The sequence below is a fragment of the Gallus gallus genome, chromosome 2, assembly GCF_016699485.2.
Source record: "Gallus gallus isolate bGalGal1 chromosome 2, bGalGal1.mat.broiler.GRCg7b, whole genome shotgun sequence".
Lineage (NCBI taxonomy): Eukaryota > Metazoa > Chordata > Aves > Galliformes > Phasianidae > Gallus > Gallus gallus.
The window spans coordinates 37,218,150-37,243,433 of record NC_052533.1 but is presented as its reverse complement, the minus strand read 5'-3'; the positions used below and the strand labels follow the sequence as shown (position 1 = coordinate 37,243,433).

General features: G+C 41.7%; 1 protein-coding gene and 1 long non-coding RNA gene across 25 annotated transcripts in view; one reads left to right on the top strand and one right to left on the bottom strand.

Annotated features, from left to right (window-relative positions):
• Positions 1-25,284, top strand: part of THRB (thyroid hormone receptor beta) — a 168,360-nt gene that overhangs the window by 89,352 nt on the left and 53,724 nt on the right. For 2 of the 24 annotated variants that reach the window (XM_025147073.3, XM_046919439.1), the window contains exon 1: positions 18,045-18,130. The exons of the other annotated variants lie outside the window; for them this stretch is intronic. The gene's annotated coding sequence lies outside the window, so the exon portion shown is untranslated. Of the gene's footprint in view, positions 1-18,044; positions 18,131-25,284 lie in introns of those variants that run through there. 24 annotated transcript variants of the gene reach the window in all.
• LOC121109993 lies at positions 22,143-25,142 on the bottom strand. The gene is made up of 3 exons (XR_005857777.2): positions 25,035-25,142; positions 23,126-23,280; positions 22,143-22,255 (listed from the first exon to the last, which is right to left on the bottom strand). It is a non-coding gene; the product is annotated as an uncharacterized LOC121109993 (long non-coding RNA).

Here is a 25,284-nt window from a genome sequence, read left to right as displayed (position 1 = left end):
ACTCCCTGTCTGTGCTGTGCCCTGGCAGGACTGAACCAGGTTCATTTTTATCTGTATTGCCTCTCTGACATTTACGTGTGAGAACTCGGAGATTTAGAATGAAAAGTTCTTTCAAGTTATCACAGCAAAGATATGCCTTGATGTATAGAAAGAGGAAAACTCGATTTCTTCTGGTTTTTGTTGGTTTTTTTGTTGGTTTGGTTTTATTTGTTTTTTAACAGCAGCAGAGAGAAATAAAATAAAAGCAAATGCTTGTGTTTGTGAGCTGAATATAGACAAACCGACATCTAAGCCACCCTTCTTTGTACCCAGTTAAACCAAGGATTGTCTGCTGTGGGATTAAATATCTATTTCAAGACTGCAATGCAGTTTTTGCGATGCCTCTTCAAACACTTACTATTTGTTGGTACATAACACATCTTTCTATTGTGGCGTCTTACTCACATTTTGGTGATGCTTTTTTGGAACACTCTTTTTCAAAAGAAAGAGCGATGATTAATTTTGGCTCTTAACAACTGCATTGTTCATTTTTCAACTCTTTCATGTGTTTTTGTTCACTGTCTTACCTATTTCTGGGTTTTTTTTGCAAAACTCTGGAGTGTGCAATTGTTCAGTTTGTGAAAGCTTTCCCCTCCGCTGCTACCCTTCCAGGTTTCTGCTTTGATTTGTTGGGATATCGCCTTGGCTTTCTTTGAAAACATATAATATTAAGGAAGGCTATTTTACAGTAGAAGTTTTGTGTAGCATGTGTTTCTAGACCTGAATATTCTTAGAGCTTGTTATTTTTGTCAGATTTGGGATGTTAGAGGAAAAGTAACAGACCGCCAGCGTTAGAACATGGGGAATAAGAAAATGGCTTTTCCTTGGAAAACAGCTCTAGAAACAGTAGCTTTGGCCCGTACTTCCTTACTTTCAAGTTATTCTTGCAAGATCGATCTGTAGGAATTATTTTGCAAAACTGTAACGATGAAAAACAGTAGGGAAAAAAATTATCCTCGTAAGTAAGCACTAGCTGATTTGTGTATAGCTTGGATGAACATTAAACTATAGCAATGAATTGCTTTTTTAAAAGACAATCTAGTTGTACATGGTACATACATATTTTCAGTATGTTGCAATTATTGTCTAGACTAACATAAGCTTTTTCTGCTTTTCTCTGTGTAGGCACGTATCTGTGTCTATGAATATATTTGAATGCTTACAAGCACCTCAAAGATAAATACAGTAATATTTGTTGGGATATCACTGTAGACTTTGTTTCTGTAAGGGATCATGCATTTATCTGTTCTAGCTGATGGAAACCTCTGTACTATGTTTCTTACATCTCATGTCATAACATGAGGAAAACCAAGCCATAAAACAGGGTGTGAGTAACTGTACTTTGGCCTTTGTCTACTCTCCTCATTACCAGCCAGCCAAAATTCTTTAGACATTACAGTTAAAACGCAATGTTAAATCATCAGCCTATACCTACAGCCCCAGTGTCACGCAGCATGGCAATACAGCTTTAATACTGTGCAGGAGCACAAAGTGCAGCACCTTAGCTCTGGTAGCTGAACTAGCTAGGAGCACTGGGTTGAAATTTTGAATGGAAAATTACTGTTCACTGAATGAAAGGTTCAATTCAAAGCTTCTCCAGTGAGATAAGTCTGTGCTAGATCCAGGGAGAGAGTTCCTTAATGCCTTATTCCTAATGTTTTCTGAAGACATCCAGTTTTCCTTCTCAGTCCCCCGAAGGTTTGAAGTCATCCGTCAGCTTGGAAGCCTTCGTCTGGGGCAGTTCTGCTCGTGGCTCATTGGCTTCCTTCCCCATGAACTCCAAGAAAGTTTCCTTCACCACGCTGAAGGCTTTCTCCTCTTTCCCTTCCCTCATTAATTTCTACTTCACTGGAGAAAGAAGCATGTAAAAGGTGGATAGGGGAAATAATGATCTTTTAAAAATAAAAATTCTGTAATTCATAACCATTTCTTCTCTGGCAGCCAATGAAGTCTTGGTTCTCCAAGAAGGAAAAAGATTTGAGGGAAAAATGTGATCCAGTTATCTATTTCGGTTTCCAGAAGCTTTCAGTAAGTTTCCTTAAGGCTCATACAGAAGTAAAGCTGCCGTGCAATGAAAGGGAAACTCCTGTCCTGAATTTACAGCAGGTTATACATTAGGAAGCAAAGAGGAGTAAATTGTCGAGGTTTACAATGAGGGGAAGTCACCAATGAAGTCCTGCTGGCATCTGTCCAAGAGTCTGTGTTGTTTGGCCTATGGAACAGGGTCAGATTGGAGGAGTAACACCTTCCAACAGCCCTACAGTCAGCCAGGAAGAGTTGCAGAGGGATCTGGCAGTGTGACTGCGTACTGAGATGGCAAAGGAAACTCAGTGAAAGTAAGTAAGATTTTTACACAGAGAAGAGTTAGGGTCATGGCTGACGAGCTGGCCGTCAGGGCAAGGTGCTGTTGTTTAATAAATGATTTTATAAAAGCAACAGCTGAGTTGCTTTTATCAAAGGTCATAAACAAGCACTGAAAATTTTTAGGAAGGGAGTAAAGGAAAGTGCCAGATTCTCCATGTTTCTGTCCACATATGACTGTATTCAATTGATGGGATCTTTGTCCCTTTCGACCTATGGGAATTTTGTCTGTAACATCAGGGCATGTGCAACACCTTTCAGTAAAGCACCCTCTGTAATGGGGTGTTGGAGAACACAGTACTTTCAAACCGTAGGTGAGCCTTGCTGTAGCATGGTCTCGAACTCCTGTAATACTGAAGAGTGGATTTGGATAGACTCCGCATCTTCTTTTCTACTTTGTCCAGTATGAATGCTTGTCAGTATTGCTACATTTTGAATGAAATAACAAAGAAAAATATGAAAAAGATATCTCAAATATATATATATATTAAAAGAATAAATAAAGCCTTATCTGTATGAAGTCTCATCCAGATGGAATTACAGGAATTACGGATAGAAATAACTTCATGCAGAGCAGAAGCCATCCTTAGTAAATAAGGATAGTTAAGCTGGCTACAGTTGTATGTAGTTTGCTGTAGCGCGTCTTCCATTAAGTTTATTCCAGGATGTGGTTGTCTCATAGGACTTCTTGAACGGGGGTATTCAGATGTATGTGCATACAGCTATTATACTGATCAAATCCTGTATTTATTCCTTTAACTGAGGAGTAGTATAACCCAGCAGAACTTGTGCCTGTAGCGGTGTTAAGCACGGAGATGTAACAAACTACTTTGCCACAGGTACTTCTCAGATACAACAGTTGTTATATATCCTGTGTATATGTCAGTTGTTCTAGTTTCAAACCTGCACATTAAGTTGGGCATTCATACTGTGTTTAGTGATTTCCCTTTTTTCCTTCCCACTCATCCAAAGATCTTAAGTGTTTAATAGAAAAAAATACATTTTAATCGTGTGTTTATGGACTCACTGGTGTTTGGATCATTTCATTTATGGCTTTATATTTTATTCCACGTTTGACGTGCCTGGCTTCTACCAAAAATAAAATCACAAAATTCTGTGTGTCACCCACAAAGGTCTGGAGGTTACGCTGATGACGCTACTCTTCAAAGTCCTGTAGTTGCTTTCAGATGGCTTAAAGGCTTATTTCTTGCCTGGTGGAAAGGAGTATGTATCATGATAACATTGTTTTACTGTTCATTTAATGGGCTCCATACATACTCAAATTGAAATAGAACAAGACTGAAGTTGGAAAAGAAAAAAAAAAAAAGCAGAATAAACTTTGCTCATCATTTTGGTGCTTTTCCTGGAAAAAGTAGTGCAGAGATAGCTACTGTATAAATAGATTGTGCATAATGAAAGAAAATGTTATTTTTGCATTACTTAATTTCTCTTCTTTTTTTCCTCTGACATTTTGAATCAAGCCTTAGTCTGTAGAACAAATTCAAAATATCAGAGGTAAAACAAAAAGATTAACTTTGTCTTCGGGATTCAGTTTCATTAACTTTATTGGGCATTACTCAGAGCAGATCCAATTTTAGCATACTGCATTTGCATGCTGACCTTTTACAGCGCTGTGAATGAAAACTGGGGCTGTGATGTGTTGGTTATTCCCATAAAGTAACGTTTAGGACTTCACTTAAATGTAATCTTTCTTGAACAATAATGATATCTAATCCATTATACGAATAAAAATGTGTCATTTGCTTTCTAGGTAGCTGGGAAAAAATCCAAGGCTAGGTCTTAATTTCAGAAATTCTCACCGACATTCTCCTTCTGCCTTCAGTAGCTGTCACTAAATGCAAAACTGCTAAAAGTCTAACTGTCTACTACAGTGTGGATCTAGGCACCAAGTCTGAAATGGAGGAATGTGTAAGTTGGTGCGTGTGCATGTATTGACTAAGGTGTGCAACCAGAAATTAATTTGGAAATGTCAAAAAATACACGAGACAGAGTAGCTACTCCAGAGGTACTATATAGAGGGACACTTTTATTCTGTTTTCAGGGTAATCTCAGCATAGTTTGATTTGAACTGCAGGAAATAGACTTACTCCAGAGGAAAGCATCCAGTGTGATTAATGTATAGATTGCTTTCAGTAATAGCTCAAAAACACGCACATCATGATGCTTCCCTGCTGATGTCCTGGCTGGAGAACCAGGGAGAAGTAGGAGTGGTTAGATGATGGCAGCAAGAAATATTGAAGGCTTAAGGAATTGGAGTTCTGAGTAAAGAGTTAGAGAAGCACAGCTGCTAGTTACTCAGAAAGACTGTTTGAAAGGCCATGATATTATTTCTCTAGAAACGCATAAAGAATTAGCTGTGAAGGAGGGAGAAGCCCAGCACTGTTCTTAAATATGGCAGAATACCAAGAGTTGAATTTGGAGCAGGAGAAATCCATATCAGGGAGGAAAGGCTGTGACTGAAGAAAGAGATGAGCAGTAGAAGAGATGGCTGGGGGTTAGTGTGGAGTTTGATGCTAACATAAATGGCGCTGGATTTACTAGAAACATCCACCAAGATGTCTCTGTAGTCCCATGCGTTGAAGTGTGATTTGTCTCACATAAGACATTTACTGTAGTCCTGATAGGTAACCTGTACTATGCCAGAATTTATATAAAGCCTTGTCAGGTGAAAAGCTTTTTTAAAACAGTTCTGTCTTCCACTACTTCACCTGGCCCCAAAACCACTTACTGCAAACCCTGCTCATGAATTAGTTGCCGTGGTACCCAGCCCACTGGTGTGTCCATATGGCCCGGTGAAGGAGATCTGCTGCTGGATGTTAGCTGATGTCTGCATTCAGAACTTCAGGTTTGTTGGAATAGTGGGACCCTCCTGCAAATATGTTTCTAATGGAAGGCTTAAGGGTGTTTCATTGCTACACATAAATTGGGAAAAATGCTCACAGATTGTACTTTTTCAGAGAGGGTATTCAGCGTTCAACTTTCTGCTGTGTTTCTTGGGAAGAGAAAGCAAACTTTCTGTCCTTCACACTCGACTGTTCATTCTGAATGGCATTTGCTGTACTGCCTTGTAATGGCACCTTATGTAATTAGCGCTTTCTGCTTTGCTACTCCTGAAGAGAACTGTGATAGTGGCAGACTTGGCATCTTTGCCACCAGAGAGATGGGGAAGACTTTTGCAGCTCCTGCAGTTGACCAGCTGAGACTGTCTGGTTGCCCGTAGTTCCTAATAAGCAGCACATGACACAGCACAGAATATTGGCAAGATTAACTCAGGTTTCCTTAACAGCAGGCTGACTTGTAATGGTAATATAGAGAAAGATGGAGCGTGTTAGCACGTTCTCAGTAGTGTGGCACTGTACTGAAATCCTTTGCAACCAGCTATAGAAATATGCAAAAATCTAAGGCTTCTCTTTGCAAGCCAAAGTTCGTGCAAGTGATGATGGACTGACCACTGCTGAAAGACTGCAGCCACAAAGGAGGAATCTGCTATTGCCTTTATTTTGGGCAAGTATTCACATTTGGGAAAGCAGACTGGAATGTTTCCCTTTAAAAATATTCCCAGTTCTCTTTGCTGCATCCAAGAATACTTTTTCTTAGCTCGACTCCTTGATGGTACTTTTGTAACATCTTTGTCATTCTGTTTCGGGGCTATTTTTGTTTTTTTTTTCCTGTTGTTGTCACACAAAAATGTATTATTGCATGAAAGTGCTGAATGTGATACTAATGCTTTCTGATCAGTAGTTTCCTCTAAAGTTTCCCTCCATACTGGTGAACTTTGCTTTCTATATAGCATTCTTTGGAAAGCTGATGCCACTTGCTATGGTTTCTGACTAAGAATTTGCTTATGGCAGATATTTGTTTGATTTTTGGATTTGGTGATACAAACAGCTATAAGGGAGTGTAGTCGTTTAGGTAATCTTTAAATGTCGAGGACATAGAGAAACTAGTTTGAGGTGAATCACAGATTGTAACCATTCAAGTCATACTTTGGCAACTAAAATGTTTAAAAACACCCACTGATTTCTTTTTTTATTATTATTTCCTGACTCTTAGGGAAGACCAGGAACATAAAGTTTTAGGAGTTTCTACATAGAAGGAACGAAGCAACTCTTATCAAACTGAAATAAGCTTTATTCTACATTCTTTCAAGGAAGGGCAGTAACTTTGGAGCTCAGTATGCTACGTACAGAGCAAGAGTCCTCTGTAGGTAAAGGCATGGAAGCTCTGCTCTGTGGCACCTGTTCCTCGAGGTCTGGAGGTCAGTTTATGGCACTGAGACATAGATCTGGTCTAACTGCCCATAGGAGAAATACACCGGCAAGAGTTGAAGCCAAGTCCTGCTCATGGCTAATGAATTTGAGTGGACTGCTCCTTCCATGTCTCAGGATTTGCATTCACAGTATTACTTCTGGGGCCAGCGAAGTCAGGTCAGACCCTGTCTCCCAAAACCAGGAGGAAATGCCCTGTGCACTGCAGGGTGGAGGTACCACTGACACTTCCCACCTGTAGTCCCTCATCTCCTCCCTGATGTGAGCTCTGGCTTTGCACCTCCTTAACAGAGAGGTAGCATTGCCCAGGGCAAGGTCTCTCAGGATCCCAGCTGAAGCTGCTGTTCTCTTTATATATATTAAATATTCCCTACAACTGCAAAGAGAAAAATGTCAGTCTTGTCTGGGAGAAATCTGTGCAGGATGGAACAGAAATCAGCCTAGAGCCTTACATGAATTTTAAAAACAGCGTGGAAAGCATACTGAGAGAAACAAATATTCCCCTGCCTGAAGTAAGGGTTCATTCAATCACTTTGAGAAAGCATAGATTTATTCAGGAGGTGAATTGCACACCAATACAGATTTGTAAGAATATTTCAGAAATCATCTATCCAATTCCTGAACAGTTTAGACTTGTAACTGATGCTTGTTCTTATCCATGTCAATTTTCAGATGAAGGCCTTTGTCTCAGCCAGCGCATTTGAGACACACTAGGAAGGGCTGTGGAATTGCAAATGAGTGCTTTGCTCCATCTTCTCCTGGGTGTAGGCAGCTTTCGGCTCCAGGCTGCTGCCTACCTTGCCTGCTGCCTTGAGCTTTCTGCTTTCCTCTGAAAGAATATAAACAGTGAGTAGAAGTCCTCTCAAGATAAATGGGAACAGGATCAGGCTGCTCGTCAGTTTGTACTTTTGGCAGAGTCAGAGTATTCCAGTTGTGAATCTCATCTTCTGATGGGCACTCCCACCAGCCATCGTGTTGGTTTTTAAACTGGAGTCAGTGCAACTTCTTCCCATCCAATTTCTTCAGTTTTTAAAATCTGTTTGGAATTCGGTGGTTTCCAATGAGAAACAAAGATTGTTTCACCTGTGTGTCAGTTTTCCTCACAGTACAGCAATGAAAAACTGTATATAGGTCTTACTTTATTTAGCTTGTAAATGAGATTTTTGACATTGCGTGTACATCGATCCTCTTCCAAAGTATTGACTGGTTCAGTGATGCACAAATCCCAACAAATGGAGTTTTTTCCTTTGCAGTTCAGAATCTTATTCTTATTACAAGTGAACTATGTATAAAATACTGCTCCTCATGACAGGGTGTTTAAAAAAGAAATGTATTGTATTGTTAAATATTCTAGTGGGCTGCTCAGCCAAACAAAAATGCTGGCAACTGTGAACATCCCTTATCCCAGATTCTTCTTAGGAGTGGCTGGATTCTCCAGTGCTGCACGGCTTTGTGCAGCTCTTTGCATCTGCAGCATTCATCATTGCTTTGCTCTGTTGGAAATGTAAATGTGATATGAATGCAGGAGGTGCTGTGCTGCTCAGTCATGGTCTCTGGGAAAATGGAATTGCTTTTCATAAACACCCCACAGTGAGTAAGAGACCATCTATTTAGTGAAGTTCTTGGGTTTATATCCACTGCTTATGTCTTGGTTTGGAGCCAGTCAGATGTCATTCGGCGGGCTGGTCTCTGGATTTTATTAAGCCTTCTCCTTACTCAAATAGCCCCTTTTTCTTCCTCTTATCTATCTTCAGTTGAGAGTTGTAGGACTCCCCTTTTATTTTGGAGGTTGTTGACTCTTGTAGACAAATTCATTTCCTTCTCAGTTATCTCACTTTGTCTTTGAAGTAAAAAACTCAGAAGCCTAGCTGGCACTCAGCTGCACATTAAGCCATGGTTATTTTCACTGATCAGCATCGGTGGCCAACATTCAGAATCGGTGGTGGGTTTTGTCTATCTCTGAGGATAATACTTTGTGCACTCTTTTAATTTGTGCAGTATGTGAAGACTAATACTTGCAAGGAAAACTGTATCTGCATGTAACCAGCTGGAAAAAGATCTAATTTAAAAAGTGCTAGTGGAAAAAAAAAAACAGCGTTTGAAAGGAAGAGACTTCTCTTTTTCACTCCCTATTGCCACAAAAATATAATGCTTGAAATACAAGAATGCAGTTGTTTCATGCAGTGTTTTTGTGAAGAAATATGTGCAATTCAATTTCATTCCTCACTCTGCCACTTACTTAATTTGTAGGCGCCATCTCCTTTGTGACTGGGCAAGCAGTGAAGTGGCTTTTGATGATTTTGCCAGCGTATATATGTTGTGTAGGGGGCATACAAAAATAATCTTCCCCGTCTAGCCAGTGAAATTATCCTGGCAAAGTCGCTAATATGTATGAAGCTATGCCAGTGTCAAAGTACCACTGTCTCTGTCGGTTTAGCTGCAGCTATTTGGGAAAATGATGCAGGGTTGGTGGGAGAGGGCTTCTGCCGCTGCTGTGCCCACCTGGAAGAGGTCAGGAAGGGGTTGGTGCTGTCAGCAGTGGCTTGGGCACCATGGCAGCTCACAGTTTATATTTCAAACACCATTACTTAGGTAATTGTGGCCTTCTATCATAAAATCACAGAATGGCATGGGTTAGGAGGGATCTTAAAGATCATGTAGTTCCAACCCCACTGCCATGGGCAAGGCTGCCACCCACTAGACGCAGCTGCTCAGGACTCCATTCAACCTGGCCTTGAACACCTCCAGTATGGGGCATCTACCGTTTTTCTGGACAATCCTTGGACATGGCAATGGGACTGGGAGAGTAGGGGCCAGAATATTGCTGGCTGCCATGTGACCCATGGCTGAGGCAGCGGTCTGCCTGAAAGCAGGCATGAGCCCAGCTGGCAGGGTGTCAGAGGGGAGCTGGGCTGTGGTGCTCAGCAGGCAGGCTGCTTTGTCTGCAGAGATAATGTCCCTAATGGTGTATTCCTGTGGACAAATATTTTGGGCCCGATTTTGACAAAGACACGTTGCTGCCAGTTTTATTGTTTTCAAAGGGTAAATATCCGACAAAGAACCAGCCTCTTTGAACCTGGTAAAGGAAGTACAGTAAATAGGAATGAAGCAAAGGAATGAACTCAGACTGGCAGAGGAAAAGGCTTTCCTTTGTAAAATATGAAAGCCTGGCTACTCGCCCAGATAGACTGCATAGAGTAAGGTAAAAGTTGTACAAAGGTTGCAGGAATGGTGGTCCCAGTAGACTTTGTTGAGTCTGCTCAATAAAACTGAGTGCACGTAAAGAATTAAGTATGGAATTTGGCACGAGGAGCTACTCTTTGTGCCCTAATCCATGCTAGAAGAACGTGGTACAAAATAGCTGATGTCAGTGGACTCTCTCTGCTTCTGTGGGCCTTAGAACAGACCCTTATCATTTCTCTTATCATCTTAAAGCTGGCAGGATGGCTAATACTGACAGATATCCTAGTGCTGACAGTGACAGCTTAAATCTGTCCTGGAGCATGAAAGAGTATTTGTTTGTACAGCTCTGTAGGGTTGTAGTTCATGACTCTACAAAAAGAACAGGGATGAATAAAACTGAAATGAAGAAACATATAAAATGTAGTCAAAAGATATCAGTGAAATAAGAGAACTGGAAGAGAAAGACATATTTTGGCTATAGTTTTTTTAACACGATAGCTCAGAAATAAAGATCTATGTGGTTGTGAATTCCAATAAGTTAATGGCTGATATTGATATCAGTTTTTACGGGAGGGGACAGACTTCTGTATCATGAAAACATTTCCAGTGCTCCAGACAGTGATCCAGTGTCAACTTCCAGCACTCAGGAACAGTGGACCAGGTCATTACTGGCAACTCTGCTTTTTCATGTTGAATGTGAGCAAGGACAGTACTGCAGTACATACCCTGGTCTATAAAGTTGTACTTCTTATGCCAGTTCAGAAAATCCTAATGGTATAAAAAAATCTCACCTCTGAGAGTTGTACAGAGATGTTTTTGAGGAGGAAAAAAACAATCCAACAGCTAATCCCCTTAAGAGGTACAAAAAAAAAAAGGCTTGTGAAGCAGAGTAGGTTATAATTTGATTAGGATACCTCAAAGAAAATCCTAATTTTGTGTCATTATAAAGAACTTCATGAAGAACCTTTAAGAATCTGAAAAATACTCATCTTTTAGAAGGTAGTAGATTTAGTGCTTACTCTATAGTCAGACTGCTTTATTGTTCATACCAAAGTCTCTTAGCTAGCAGATGGCAGAACGGGAAAATATGAATCCTTTTCTGATAAAGTTTTCCCATAAAAAGTAGGGTTGATTGCAAATACTTTCCATAGATTAAAAAGACACCAAGAAGTATTCTCTCATTCTGCTAAAACCTTTGGGAGGTTTCTAATTAATCTCTTTATCTGCTTCTCATACTAAAGATTGTTGGTTTTGATACCCACGTAAGAGCAACTCAGAAACTCCATGTTGTTTTTTTTTTTTTCTCAAGTAAATTTCTCTATAGGCTTTTGCAATCACCACATACTGTATCTTGGCACAAAACAGTACCTCTGCTTATGGTTTGTATCATGAAATATCAGATTGGCTGCTCCTTGTGTTTATAGGATACAACAAGAAATAGCCTGTTAAATCTGGCTGGTTGGTAAAACTGATGTTCACTGAATCACTGTGCTACCGCATTTCCACATCATAAAGAGAACAAAATCTCATAGAACTAATAAGCTGTAAAATAGATATGCCCAAATGTAGTAAAGAAATTAAGAATAACTTTTCTGAAACCTACAGAAGCAGTCTCCAAAAGAGTACCCCAGAAGTGCAGTCTGTGAAACTGCTTTGAAGTTGGGTTTTTCGTTTGTTTGTTTGTTTTTAATTCGCATGTCAGCTATATATAGTATTAATAATAGCAATTCTGATGGCTTATCTGTAGATCTTCATGGCATACTCTTGGAACTAAGATGAGTATTATGATCTCCACCTATGGATGAGGAAGCCGGGTTACTGGAAGAATAAATTTTCAGCACGGAACATGAAGACGTGCTGATTCCAATTCCTGTTCCAATTCCCAGCTTTAATTATTTTTCTCTGAGCTTCATTTGTTTCTCTTCATTACACAGAACTTGTTCTTTCAGCAGAAGGTAATTTGGACAGAACTGAATGTAGATTAGATCCATATATTAATAATTATGAAACTGATTCACTCTAAAATTGTTCTGATAGATTAGCTTCTTCCCGTCACAGGATGGGAGGATGCCTACATCCTTCATTTGCATTGCTGCATCATATTTGACACTTTCAACATTTTACTGCTCATGACACTGTGGAAAGTGAAAGGAAAAAAATGTCTCCCATACTTTTTTAGCATGGGTCCAGGTAGTTCATATCCTTTCCATCAGCCGTATCACTTGTGGGATCATGTATTTCTGCTGTCTTTTTCAGTATCCATGTGATGCTGCTGAGATAAATCAAGAGAAGCCTGGCTATCAGCAGTGCAAGGATGACATCCCATTCTGCATCCTTCTGAGACAAGTGGCATAAAAGCTATCTCTGAGTGCCTGGCTAAAATCAAACTCCATGTTAGTTAAACAGAGATGACACTAAATGGAGGAATGAAATCTTCTGAAAAAAGCAGCCATTTCCATCTTGTCTTGTGCGGTACATTTTCATAGAGCTTTATAACAGAAAATTCTGAAATAGTTTTGTTTTTTTTTTTTAATCTGTCCCGTACGTTGCTTCACTGCTGGGTTTTCAGTCTGCCCAATATGCTTCTCACACACCCCGTTTTATCCCTGCCTAGCTCTTAAGGCTCCAGACTGGGTCATATTCAGTGTCTTTCTTCTAACCTTTGAAAGTCAGGTAGGTTTAGTATTATGAAGTTGAGTTTTCTTTGAATGATTGCTCCTTATAGCAGCTGTGTTCATTGAGGCTTTGTTCTTCAAATGGCAGATACACAAGAGCAGTAGACAAAGATTGAGTAACTAGGGCTGTAACTTTGGTGTTTGGTATTTGAATGGGCCAGAAAGCACATAGGTCTGATTTCCTTCAGAATGAAATGCAGCATGCAGTTTTCCTATCTGCACAAATGCAGCTGGGAACTAGAACAGGAAGAGATGAGGGCAGAAAAGAAAGCAGGAGAAAAAGGCAGGCAGGGAGGGAGGGGAGAGAGGAAGAAACTGTGCTTTACAAGAAAATGTAGTCCATGCCACTAACTCAGGAGAGCAGAGAAACTCAGGTTGGTACCCTGGTGTGACCTCAGTCATACAGACATCATGAAGCAGTGGGGCAGTGTAATATTCACAATCTAATAAGCTTAATGAGATGGGAAGATGAGCTTTCCCCCACGTAACTTTTGGCATGTCTGCTCATACTGTGGTTTTGCTCAGGATGCTGGGAGAGTGCTATTTCCATGTGTATGTCCTCCTGCCCTTTGAGGAACTCTAATATTAGTGCTTTGATAAACAAATTTCTGAGGTCCCAGCGCACTACCTCTTGTGGGGGCTGAATGCAGGTGATGGTGAAACTGGGGAAATTTGAGGGTACCAAGCCAATGGCTGGCAAACCAAGAAAAGCAAAAGAGGTACAAATGTCCCCTTCAAACCTCAAGCAGTGTAAGCAGTGCAGAATACAGCTGTACAATTGCATTTCCCCTGCCTCATTCTTTCCCTGCCATTCTCCTATAGACTCAGGCCTGTTTTTGGGTTCTCTCCAGCATGGGTCTATCTCTACACCTACACACAGGCCACCCTCAGAGCTGTGTGCTTCTCAAGTTGTTGTCTTCTATAATTTGGGTTTTCTGTATTGGTCTGAACTTCTAGAATACCTGCTGAGATCCTCGCCGTCTCAAGATGAGTCATACAACATATTAAGCATATTCAGAATAGAGCTGTCAGGTGTAACTGGTTTGTAATTTAATTCCATGGGTGCATCTGTGCCCCTATTCCCCCTTTCTAATCAATTAGAAGCTTTCTAATGTCATCATTTGGCTCTGTACAACAGGTTTATCCATTTATTGGCCTTTTGATGGTGTCCCTCCGACAGGCTGTGATGACTTGAAGGTTCTCCAGAGGCTCCTCATTCAAAGTCTGAAAGTCACCGCTTTGCTTCCCATTCCCCACTGCATCATTCTGCTGTAACTAACTTTCTTCCCCTGCACCTGTAAGTCTGGTCTTGCAGTGCTAGCAGTGGGAGTGCCAAGATGGGTTGCTTCGCTGATGTGCAGCACAATGATGAGAAAAGGGTCGTGACAAGGCAAGCCCTGTGTGCTGCCCATGGAGCTGGGAAGTTGCTCATCAGAATGGATGCAGCAGTACATTTGGCAGCAACAAAATGTGCACGTGTACCAGAACCTCCCAGCCATGCACCATGTTTTGAGAGAGTCAGTGGTAAAAATGCAGAGATGACCTAGCAAGCTGAAAAGTTTAATTGCAGCTTCCTCACTGGTCAGAGATTGCCTTTTGGAAGGGTTATATAGGTTATACTCCTTTTCATGCGCTTAGTTTATTCTGGTAGGAGCCAGCAAATGTTTAACATCTCGGCTAATCATGGATTTTAATATTGTTAATGAATTCTCCGAACAAAGTCTGCATGGGTTGTGGAGCTTACAAAATCAGCCAGCTTTCATTTATGTGGACTTAATTTACCTAAATGTAACTACAGGTCAAACAAATGCTTACTTAGCAAAGGTGTGGACTTGAATTCTTGCTGGAAATATATTCTCATGTCCAAAGCATTGGCACTAGGTTCTTGACTTTGGTTAGTATTAAAGGGAAGACTGATCTTACTCATTTGATATCTCCATTGTATAGAGCATACAACATGCATTCTTTAGTGTCTTTCTTGGGCATGTGAGAATCTAAATACTGAAAGAAGTTATCATGAATCATATTTTACTTACTTTCCCTTTTTTTCTTCAAAACAGAAATAAGTAAGTGCTCAATGTGACGTATGTATGAGGAATAAAAGCAGTATTTGCAGTAAACTTTTCTGCTTTAGAAATATGCCATTAGACATTAAAATTGAATCACCTAAGGAAAGCAGCTTTACTCCTCTTTATCTTAAGCAACTTTAGCAGTTTTGCAGAGCCACCTGTAACTCAGTGTTTCAACAGCTCCCCATTCATGACCCCATGCAACCATACCAGAAACTAAATAGACCCTACTTACTAGCAATTAAAGTGATTTAATTTAAAATACAATGACAGATGCATAATGGGTTAATTACAAAATAAGTAATTAGCAAATAGGATGGAAAAGGTTAAAAGGTTGTGGACTTTTGTTGTTTGCTTGGGACAGATAGCAAAATCATCGGCAATTAAACTTTTTCTTTTAATTTCTGGGCCTGATTCTACTATTGTTAGCTGTAAATGAGGCAGCAAACAAGAATATAGGCTTAAAAAAATATCACTGTTTTATCAGACATACTGAAAGGCCATTGTTAGCACTGAGGCTGTGTGGTTTGTTTCCAGTCTGTACCCAAAAGTAGATTTGCATCCATAATGCTTCTGCGCCATGCTAGGACATATGCTTTTCAGAGGTGAAGAGGCATTGGTAGTCCTACTGTCCACACCAGGGCCCCAGTGAAGTCAATAAAAATGGTATGAAGAGCGGTAGAGATTAGAGCACACCTCACAGGGAACTACCTGCTTTAAATGAGTGAATTATTTTGTTGCAAAGGTGCCATAAAGTGTTTGTTCTCAAAAAGCGAGGATAAAAAGGGACAGGACTTTGAACAGGGCAACTTCTGACCTGTGAAAATTCTCAGCTGGAATCAGTTAACTTCCTGCAGTGCTGCACCCTAGTATAGAGGACGCAAGCAGTATTCTGGTAAAATCAGCAAAATAAGAACTTGTGCTTTGTTTTCACAAGTATTATTCTTTCTCTCCATGACTCTCCTCTGCCCAAAACCATAAGTAAGTGGGCATTTATATAGTTTTAATACAGTCATATTTTATGACCATCAGCTTATTGCCAGGTAACTTGAAACTCTTTATTTATCTATAATAATTACAAATATCTTTATGTATGTATAAAACATATGTTTTGTATTTTGGAATTTCAGAGGGAATGTTTGCAGAAAAGTTTCTCCAACTTGAGTCTAATTGTTACTGAAGTCATGGAATTTTTCTTTTGAAAAATAAGCTTTGAGTAAACCTCAGAAATAGCAATATGGGCTTCTCCATTTCAAAATATCAATTAAAACCAGGCAGGAATACTTTTTAAATATAGCTGCCCCCTAACCTAATTACATGTCCACCAGTAACCATTAGCATAAGTTAACTGAGTTTCCCATAAGTCTCATTCTTCCATCAGTCCTTGCTCTCTTTTGAACAGTTATCGTTTGCTTGCTTTCCTGCCAAGTTATAGTTAACTTTGAACTGATATGTCTGTCCAGCCCCTCAGTCTTTTAATTTTGTCTGTCCTTCCTTTTCTGTAATTGATACTTCTTGTGCCCATGCCATGCCTTGCTGCTTGATGTGGGACCTTAGTGCACAGATGCAGCGCTGCATGGTCCTCTTCAGGTGCAGAGCATACTTTGGGCTTATGTCTAACGCCTGCTTCTTTTGAGCTCCTACTGCAGTGGCAGATGAACACTGATTTGACTTTAGAGATTGGGAAATGATCTGGGTAGATTTTTATCTTGTCCATATCTTCCTAGCATTGGCTTTGCTGGTTAGGGATATGTATTTCAGAAAACAGCTAACTTGTTCTCATCTGTTACCTTAATCTTGTTGGAAATAAGATTCTTTATGGTGGTTTCCACTTATAATTGAATTAAGCCATACATTTCAGGTCTGGTATCCGTGTTGAACATTTCAGAACTCAGTGGTTTTGCAGCTTGGCTATCAGTTTGTAGGACAAATGGATTCGGGTTTGGAAACTCAAGTAGTGCAATGTGCAAACCCCAGTGGGGCTAAACCTATATCTGTGACCACATCTCTGATCAATTTTCCAAAGGTTTCTGTAGAGTTCTGTATATTTGCACACTGTAACTGAAGGGCTGCAATACAGGCAGTGATTTTTACAGTATTCAGAATTTCTTTTGGAAACTAAGAACCCTCTGAAGCTGTGGTTAAGAAAAACAGAGAGCCTGAAGCTGCATTAATTCTGCTGTTCATATCTGAACCCCTGAAATAGCTCAGACAAATGCCATTACTAATCTTGAGGATAATGCTTATCCCCATTCAGGAGAGTGACATTTGTGTTTGCAATGTACTCATTTCTGCTTCATTGATTTTATTTTTTTATTTTTTCAGGCACAGTACATATACGATGCCTTGACGAAATTCATTTTTGTAAACAAAATTCATTAAGGTACCTTCCCTCCTGACGTTCAGAATGCATTTTTCTTAACTACCATTATGTTGATGGTGGAAAATCACCAGTTTCAACAAACGTCTTCAAAAGTCAGTATCTTTGGGCTTATCTTCAGTTAATTGGTTGTGGAGGTTTGCTGGGTAACTTAAGACAGCTGTGTAATACACGCTTCAAAATGAGTAATAAGAGAAATTAGCATCGAAGATAAGCTGTCCCTTGTTGAAATTTCGGTGAGAGCTAGGATTTCCTGAATGGACAGAACAAAACAGAAAAAGAAGAAAAGCTTTACGTCAAAGCTGTTGTCTGAATGAAACTCCCATGCGCAGGAGAACAAGCACATAAGCCATGAAGTGTCTGTAAGGCTCTTGAAAAAACACAGGAATAACACTTGAATATGAGACCTTTTTATGCAATTTCTTTTGCTTTTCTGTCATCAGTAACCCTCCACGATGCTCACTTGGATGTTTATGCAAGTTTGCAGAGGTCTTTCTGAGTTAAGGCTAAATCTCTCCTTATAAATGTCTCCTTACATGCAGTTATGGATCAGCTTTTGCAACTCTGTTATGGCTTTCACTATATCACTTCATATTAAGAAGCCCCACAAGGAATATTTGGCACTAATGCTCCAAATACATTTTTTTTCCCTTGAAGTTTCACACTTCATTGCCTACCAATCTAGGTCTTCTTCACCCCCACCACAAACAACATCAAAAGTGAGCGCAGGGTGTTTGTGCTATGTGTAATTCCTGTATGCCATATAAAGACGTTCATACAACTTAATTGCTGATAACCTCATCAGAGACAGAGCTCTTGCAAGAAGAGCTAAGCTGTAAGAGAGCTGGTCTGTGAGAGCACAGCACTGGTTATCAGACCAGTGGCTACAGAGCTGCTGCCAGTCCTGTGCTCCTCGCATGCCCTCCTGTGTACACATGCAGTAGGCCAAAGTGACATGAAGTAGTGAGATTGCTGACATCTCTGCCAGGCTTGACGTAAAGCAAAGAGGAGGCTGCACTCACTGCTCTGACACAGTCCTAAGCAGATTACACACAGATTTCTTCGGGCGTACGCATCGCAGGGAAAAGCAATGGCTCCACGTGGTGATCATCAATTACAAGTGATGGAGAAACTGTGAGTGAGATGGTGTTTCATTTCTATAAATACAGAGTGAGAGAAGAATTGCATACACAGTTTTCTGCTTGATGCTTAAGTGGGTTAAAGGTAACTGCACTATTCTCCTATGTTGTTTTGATGATGCATTTTGACAGAGACTGCTTTTCTGCTGTGGTCTGACTGCTGGGGAGCTCCTTGCGTTACTAACACCATTCTGCAGCTTTCTTTTTTTGCCAAGGCAAAAATAATTCCTATACTTTCTTTTGTTTTATAAAAAGATACATTTACCTAAAAGCAATAAGACTTGAAGTTGTGTTGAAGGCATAAAAACAATATTTACTTGCAGTACTGCATTTTGTAATCGTAGAATTGTAGATCAGCTGGGGCTGAAGGGGACCTCAAAGATCATCTACTTCCAACCCCCTGCCATGGGCAGGGTTGCCAGCATCTAGATCATATGCTAGATCAGGTTGCCCAAGGCCCCATCCAGCCTGGCCTTGAACACCTCCAGGGACGCCTCCATTTCCTGCAGGTCATGGTCAGCGCGATGGCTTTATTATTCAGCCTGTCCTGCAAAGGGTGTGCCAGACCTGGGGTCCCGCCAGTGCTGGACTACAGGAGGAATGATTTTATCCATTGAATTAACATGTTCATCCCACAGTTCTGCTCATTGAAGCCCAAGTGCTTTCAAAAACCTGTAAAACACTGAGGTTACAATTCTAACTTATCAGGCTCATTGCCTGCATATAATAGTTTTCTGGCTTTTATGCTGTAAAATAGCTGCTGAAGCCTGCCCAGCACTGAGCACATACCACATTATGGTCTGATCCTGACTGTTGCAGAGCTATTATAATCTTGACTTGCTAGCGCTCTGCAATTTTTGGAGTGTTCAAGAAGCAAGTTAAAACAGGAAATTCTGGGCCTGAACAGTAACAAATCTGAGCCACTGTGAGGTCTGCGTGAGGAGAAAAGGAGCACACAGAACTACTGAATGTTCATATCAGAAAACTCAGTAGTTCCTTGCCTTTTGATTAAGCATTTCAGGATAGACTGCAAATGTTCATATGGATAAGGTACTTCATTTTTTATTTTGTTCTTTGTAGCACTTTACGTCCTTGTGGGTTGAACTAAACTAGCAATAAAAAGCATGAGTCAGCCTGCTGCTGAGATTGTGCCTACAAGCCAGTTCTGATGGGGGCTTTTCATTAAACATATCTCAAACTACATAGATCTTTATTTTTCATGCGATGTGCAGTTGTTCAGTGTATTTTATACAGCTTGCTCATTATGTACGTATCATGTTCTGTAAGTCATGGCCTACTACAGTCTCCACTGAATATTGATTAGTAAAAATTCTCTGTATTAATGTGCTCCAAAGTAGTAATTTTGCTTTCCTGCTAAATACTGAAAACATTTAAAAGTTCAGTTTGGTACTAACACAGCCTAGAGGCTACCTGGTCATTTCTCTGGTGTGGCATTGCTAGTTTTTTCACTTCATGGGCACGTCCCCAGGAAGGCTCTGATGTGCTTTGTCGTATCCTCATACAGGTCAGGATGTTAAATCTACTGCCTTTGGCCATTACTTGTGTTATTACTTAGATATTGGAAGTTCAGCAAGGGTTTCGTTCTCCCTTTGCTAGCCGGTTTTCTCACTGCTTTCCCCAAAAGTACGGCCTACTCTTGTGTCTGTGTGGTTGGCCTGATGCCCTCAGGTACTGTACTGGTGCTGCCTGCAAAAAACACCAAAGCTGGCTTCCAAAAAATTGGATGAACATGACAGAAATTAGAAAGTTGCTTTTCTCTCTCTCTCTCGCTCTCTTTTTTTTTTTAACCTTTGGAGGAAATACGCCTGCCTATAATTGTCTTCAATCTAAGCTTCCAGATTCAAGATGGAAGATGTTTTCAGAAAAAAAAATAATAATGGATCTCCAGAAGGGAATAGTGCTTACTTCCTCTGCACTATTTTCTCTCCCAGCAGTTGGCACTGTCTATCATTCTGTTCACCATGTTCACATTCCCTGCTTCTCCCGCTGTCTCCCATTTCCTCATTGTCTTCTAGACATCATGTGTAGATACCACCATGTTCTCCTACATAGCATCAGTACCCCCTTACACCTTCAACGATTTTCTGCCACTTTCATTTTTTCCTGTCCTCTTTCATTGCCCTGGGGCTTATGTTCCCTGTTGTCCCACTCTGTACCCTTATTCCTCACCTTTTGGGAAGAGCCAGAAAAAAATAGTATGAATACAGTAACAGGAGGCACCTGTGTGCGTATGCCGTGTCACACCATGATCTTCCTTTTGCCTTTTAGGTATACCATGGGATGGTCCAGTTAAGGGTTAGGAGTTGGGTGGCTTGTCAGTGCTTCTGAGAGGTGCAAAAACCCCTTTTTCTACCTTTTGTTCTCACCTCTCTTGAAAAGAGATGAGCAGAAGGAGCGCCCATCTCCCTTTATTGCCTTGGCCAAATAGTAAGGACCACATGGAAAGGAGGACTGAGGCATGCCAAGCAACACATGGTTTGTGATGTGCACAGAGACCAGGATTCAAACCACAGTGTTACTGTGCCTAAGCCCTAACAGAGAGGCAGCCACCATCTTCATCTGATGTGACGGAGTAAGGATGCAACCCTTTTATGCGCTCACTGGTTAATGCAATGTATGTTTGTATGGAGGAGGTGGTGCTTGGTGAGAGTGGGAGAATGCTTAACCGCAGTGATTAGTGTTAATTGGTTAATCACCTTTCATTATGGGCGAAGAAAGTAAGTGCAGTAATTTGCAATATGGCTTGACACCATTGCTGGATTGGAGACCGAAGCCTGAGAATTAATTCTAAGTATGACCTTTTCAGGCCAGAGGAGAAGATCCCAAAGATGAGTATTCTTTGATTTGGAGATTGAGCAGGAGCACACTGCCTGGCCTGTGGCCCTGCTGATTGGCCTCCAGGGCTTATGGGGTGCTGAGGCAGCCTCTGGAGCTTCTCCTGCCTGCTCGGGGCACATGACTCAGAGCCATGAGACCTTGGTTAGCTCCTCGTGAGCAGGCAAGTGCTCTGCACATAAAGGATAATCTAATGAATGCTTCTCTGATGGTAGCAAGGCTCCCACATAAAAGTTGTGTCACCTCTGGCAAGAGAAAAACTTAATCTGCAAAGTTTGTGAAGTCTCCCAGATACTATTGGTCTGATGTGGTGACTCATCTGCCTCCTTCCCACTCGTGTCCCATCACAGACACTTGAGTCGCAGACTGAAAAAGAATATGATTTCCACCACTGCCTTCCACATCAATGCCTGTAAGAGGCGACTGCTGTAATTAACATAGATGCGGCCTACTCCTCCTGCTGACATAGAGCAGCACGCCAGGCTGGGCCCTCGGAAGGTAGCCCAGGTTTTGGATACCAGAATGGAGGAGAATTTTAATCATAAACAGTAGACACAAAAAGGATCTGCGCTCTCCATTTCGAGCTGTGGGATGCAGGAAGACTGTGCCAAAGCCAGATGTGTTGGTATAGTGCTTTAAACAAAGGGCTGTCTTTTCCTACAGTAGTTTCGTAATTAGACTTTTTACACAAGTGGCAGCTTCCTCTATGCCAAATCCTGGTCCTGTGAGGGAAATGGCTGAGCTCCCAGCAGGGCTCAAATTCTTCTCTTTATACAGAATTCATTGAGGAATTTTATATTTCTCCTTTTTTTTTTTTTCTTTTTTTTCTCTTTCTCTTTTTTTTAAATAGATTGGTGCAAAACTAATCATTTTAGGATTAGTAGCTAATTATTTACAGGAGAGGCAGAATAAAACACTGAATTGTTTACTTCAAGAGTGCTTATGTGTCAGTGAGTCACCAAACCACAGTTAAATTCTGGGAACTGGTTTATTGTTGAGGTTCCTGGGGTACCATGACACGGGATGGGGAAGAGGCTGATAATAATTAGAGGGCTGAGCTAAATTTGTATCCCCTTTACTCTTTTGATTGACAGACTGTAGAGGATTGTGAAGTTCTGTGAGGTGTCAGTAGCAAAGAAAACTCTTGTTTTATTGCCTCTGGTGGTGCTGTTTGTACATGGCATATACCAAGCAGAATATTTGCTTTTCCCCTAAGGAGGTGCTGTCTTTCTGAGAAGAGCTCTGATGGAGTCTTGAATAGTTTCTGTGGAAGAAAAGACAAGGAGATAAAAACACATTACAGCATGTATGCTGGGGGACATTGTAGCAGTTTCTGCTGTAAAACTTTCCATAGGTTTTACTTTGCACTTGCTTTACAAACACAGCAAATGTGAAGGCTTGTGGGCTTTTTATTTGTTGTTGTTGCTTGGTTTGTTGGTTTTGTTTTTTGTTTTTATTTTGAATCGTGGAGCAATGCTGAATCTTGGAGCAGCAATTAATTTAGCTCGAAGATTTACCAGGTCTGCCCAATTAATGTAATGAGGCATGAAGTGATGGAAGAGATCGGAAAAAACGTTACAGAGAAGATAAGAGAGCTGTTAATTCAAAGGGCTGGATTGAATGGGGGTTTGAGGTGTGTGGGGGTAATAATAATAATAATAATAAAGAAAAGCTGCCGAGGTTGTGCAGGGCGGGGTTGAGGGGCGAGGCCTGAGCCCGCCGGCACGGAGGGGTTGCGGGCTACTCTCGTGCGGCCGCCTGGGGGCACCACAGTACTGCGCCGCGGGGCCGGGCCCGCTCCGGGGAGGCCGAGGGTGCGTAAGGAAGGCCGCTGTCTGGAGGCTCGGCGGGCGGGACGCGGCTCTTCCCGGCGCCTGGCCCCTGGCCTCTCCAGATCGCGGCCTTCCCCCGCGTCGAGGAGCGGGGCGGGAAGTAGTATGGTGTGCGAGGGCGTCCCGCTGCCGTTTCGTGGGGCATGTGACGAGCGGCTGTAATGCCGCAAGTGTCCGGGGCGCGGCGGAGCTGCCCGGAGGGTTTTCGGGCCGCGCAGGAGGGGCTGATGAGCTGAGGTGAAACCGGCAGGCTGCGTCCCAGATACATTAATTATGTGGTACATGCGATCGCCGTCGTTCACCTGCTTTTTAATTCTGGTTTCGTAGTCTGTGCCTAAGTAGAGCAGGTGCACTCGATGTCCTTTCAGCCAGCTGTTGGTGGAACGCTATTTCAGGGACAAGGAAGGGAAACGCTCCTGGTGTGAAGGGACAACGGCCGAGAGGAAATATGGTGGTGCTGAATGTGAAGAGAGAAATAAAGATCAAAGGACAGAGTGTTGAAGTATTGATCGGGACAAGCAAAAAAAGGATTCTATTTCCCGTATAAAATGTCACTTCTATGCCAACACGAAGTGATATGCATTCTCTGCTGATAAAAGAAGTTGGCTGCCATACCTTGCTAGTTTTACATTGGTGTCAATGGGGTCAGTTTTGCACACCGGGGCCCAGGACTTCATACTAAAAAAATCTAAGGAGATCTTGCCTCTGTTCTGGAATAATGCCTGGAGTATTATCTCTGTGGGGGCTGGATCATCTGTCCTAAAGCTACAGAGCTAGCAGGAATTACAGAGTCACAGAATAGGTAAGGTTGAAAATGACCACTAAGGTCATGTAATCCAATCATTGACCCATTCCTGCCATGACCCACTGACCCATGTCTCTCAATGCCACATCTGCACCTCTCTTGAAAAATCAAATGAGGCTGCTTGTTTGGGGCTGAGGTGTCTGAATGAGGATGTGCTGCCTGAGAAACCTCTGAAAAGTGGTGTGACTGGTGTAAATACAGGTGCTGTGAACAAAGGTGCTGTGGCTGCTGTCTGTGATTTTCTCTCCTGTTACAAAATGAACTCACAGGGGGCTTTGGTCTTTGATACCAGGCAGAAAGGGAGTGTAGTTAATATTACTGTCAGTATGTATGTATGCACATAGGAAAGGAAAAAACAATCTAAATTGGAGATCTCAGATGGATATCAGCGATGAGAGATGTCTGTCAGGGGTCATTAGTGGGACTGATGCTATTTAATATCTTCTTCAATTACATCAACAGTGGAATCGAATACACCCTTCCAAAGTTTGTGAATGACACCAAGCTGTGTGGTGTGGTCTACACGCCCAAGGGACAGGAAACAATTCAGAGGGACCTAGATAGGCTCAAGAAGAGGGCCCAGAAGAACATAATGAGATTCAGCAGATTCAAATGCAAGGTCTTGCAGCTGGGTCACATCGACTCCCCACTGTCAATACAAGCTGAGGGATGAAAGGCTTGAGCACAGCCCTGCTGAAAAGACTGTGATATACTGATGGATGGCAAGCTGGACATGAGCCAGCAATGCATCCTTGTAGCCCATAAAGCCAGCTGTATCCTGGGCTGTATCAAAAGAAGCATGATCAGCAGGTCAAGGGAGGGGATCCTCCCCTTCTACTCTGCACTGGTGAGGCCTCCACCTGGAGCAGTGTATCCAGATGTGGAGTCCTCAGTACAGGAGAGATGTGGACCTGCTGGAGCGTGTCCAGAGGTGGGCCACAGAAATGATCCTCCCCTATAAGGAGGACAGGCTGAGAGAGCTGGGGCTGTTCAGCCTGAAGAAAAGGCTCTGGGGAGACCTGAAAGCAACCCCTCCATATCTAAAGGGAGGCTCTAAGAAAGAAGGGAACAGGCTCTTTATCAGGGTCTGTTGTGGTAGGAGAGAAGGAAATGGTTTTAAACTAGAATAGGGGAGATTTGGATTGGACATAAGGAAGAAGTTTTTTATGCTAAGGGTAGTGAAGCACTGAAACAGATTGCCCAGAGAGGTGATGGTTGCCCTGTCCCTGGAGACATTCAAGGTCAGGATGGACAGGGCTCTGAGCACCCTGATCTAACTGTAGGTGTCCCTGTTCATTGTGGAGGAGTTGTGCTAGATGACATTTAAAGGTCCCTTCCAACTCAAACAATTTTACAATTCTAAATATTAAAACCATTACTCCCTGGTAACAAATCCAGTTCCTTACTGCTGCAGTTCTCTGAGGGCTGCTCCAAAAGTAATGCCATTTTCTTATGCTGGCCCATGACGCCAGGGTCAGATGGTGGTGGTATGGCAGTAGGGGTTGAATCCTCCCACCAGAATTCTGTTATGGGTTGTTGCTGTGTGACAGATGGCAGCAGAGGGGCAGTCTGACACAATAGTGACTGACATGGGAGTGCAGATGAAGCAGAGGTGTGGAACTGAATTCCTCCATGTGAAGAAAATGGTACCAATTG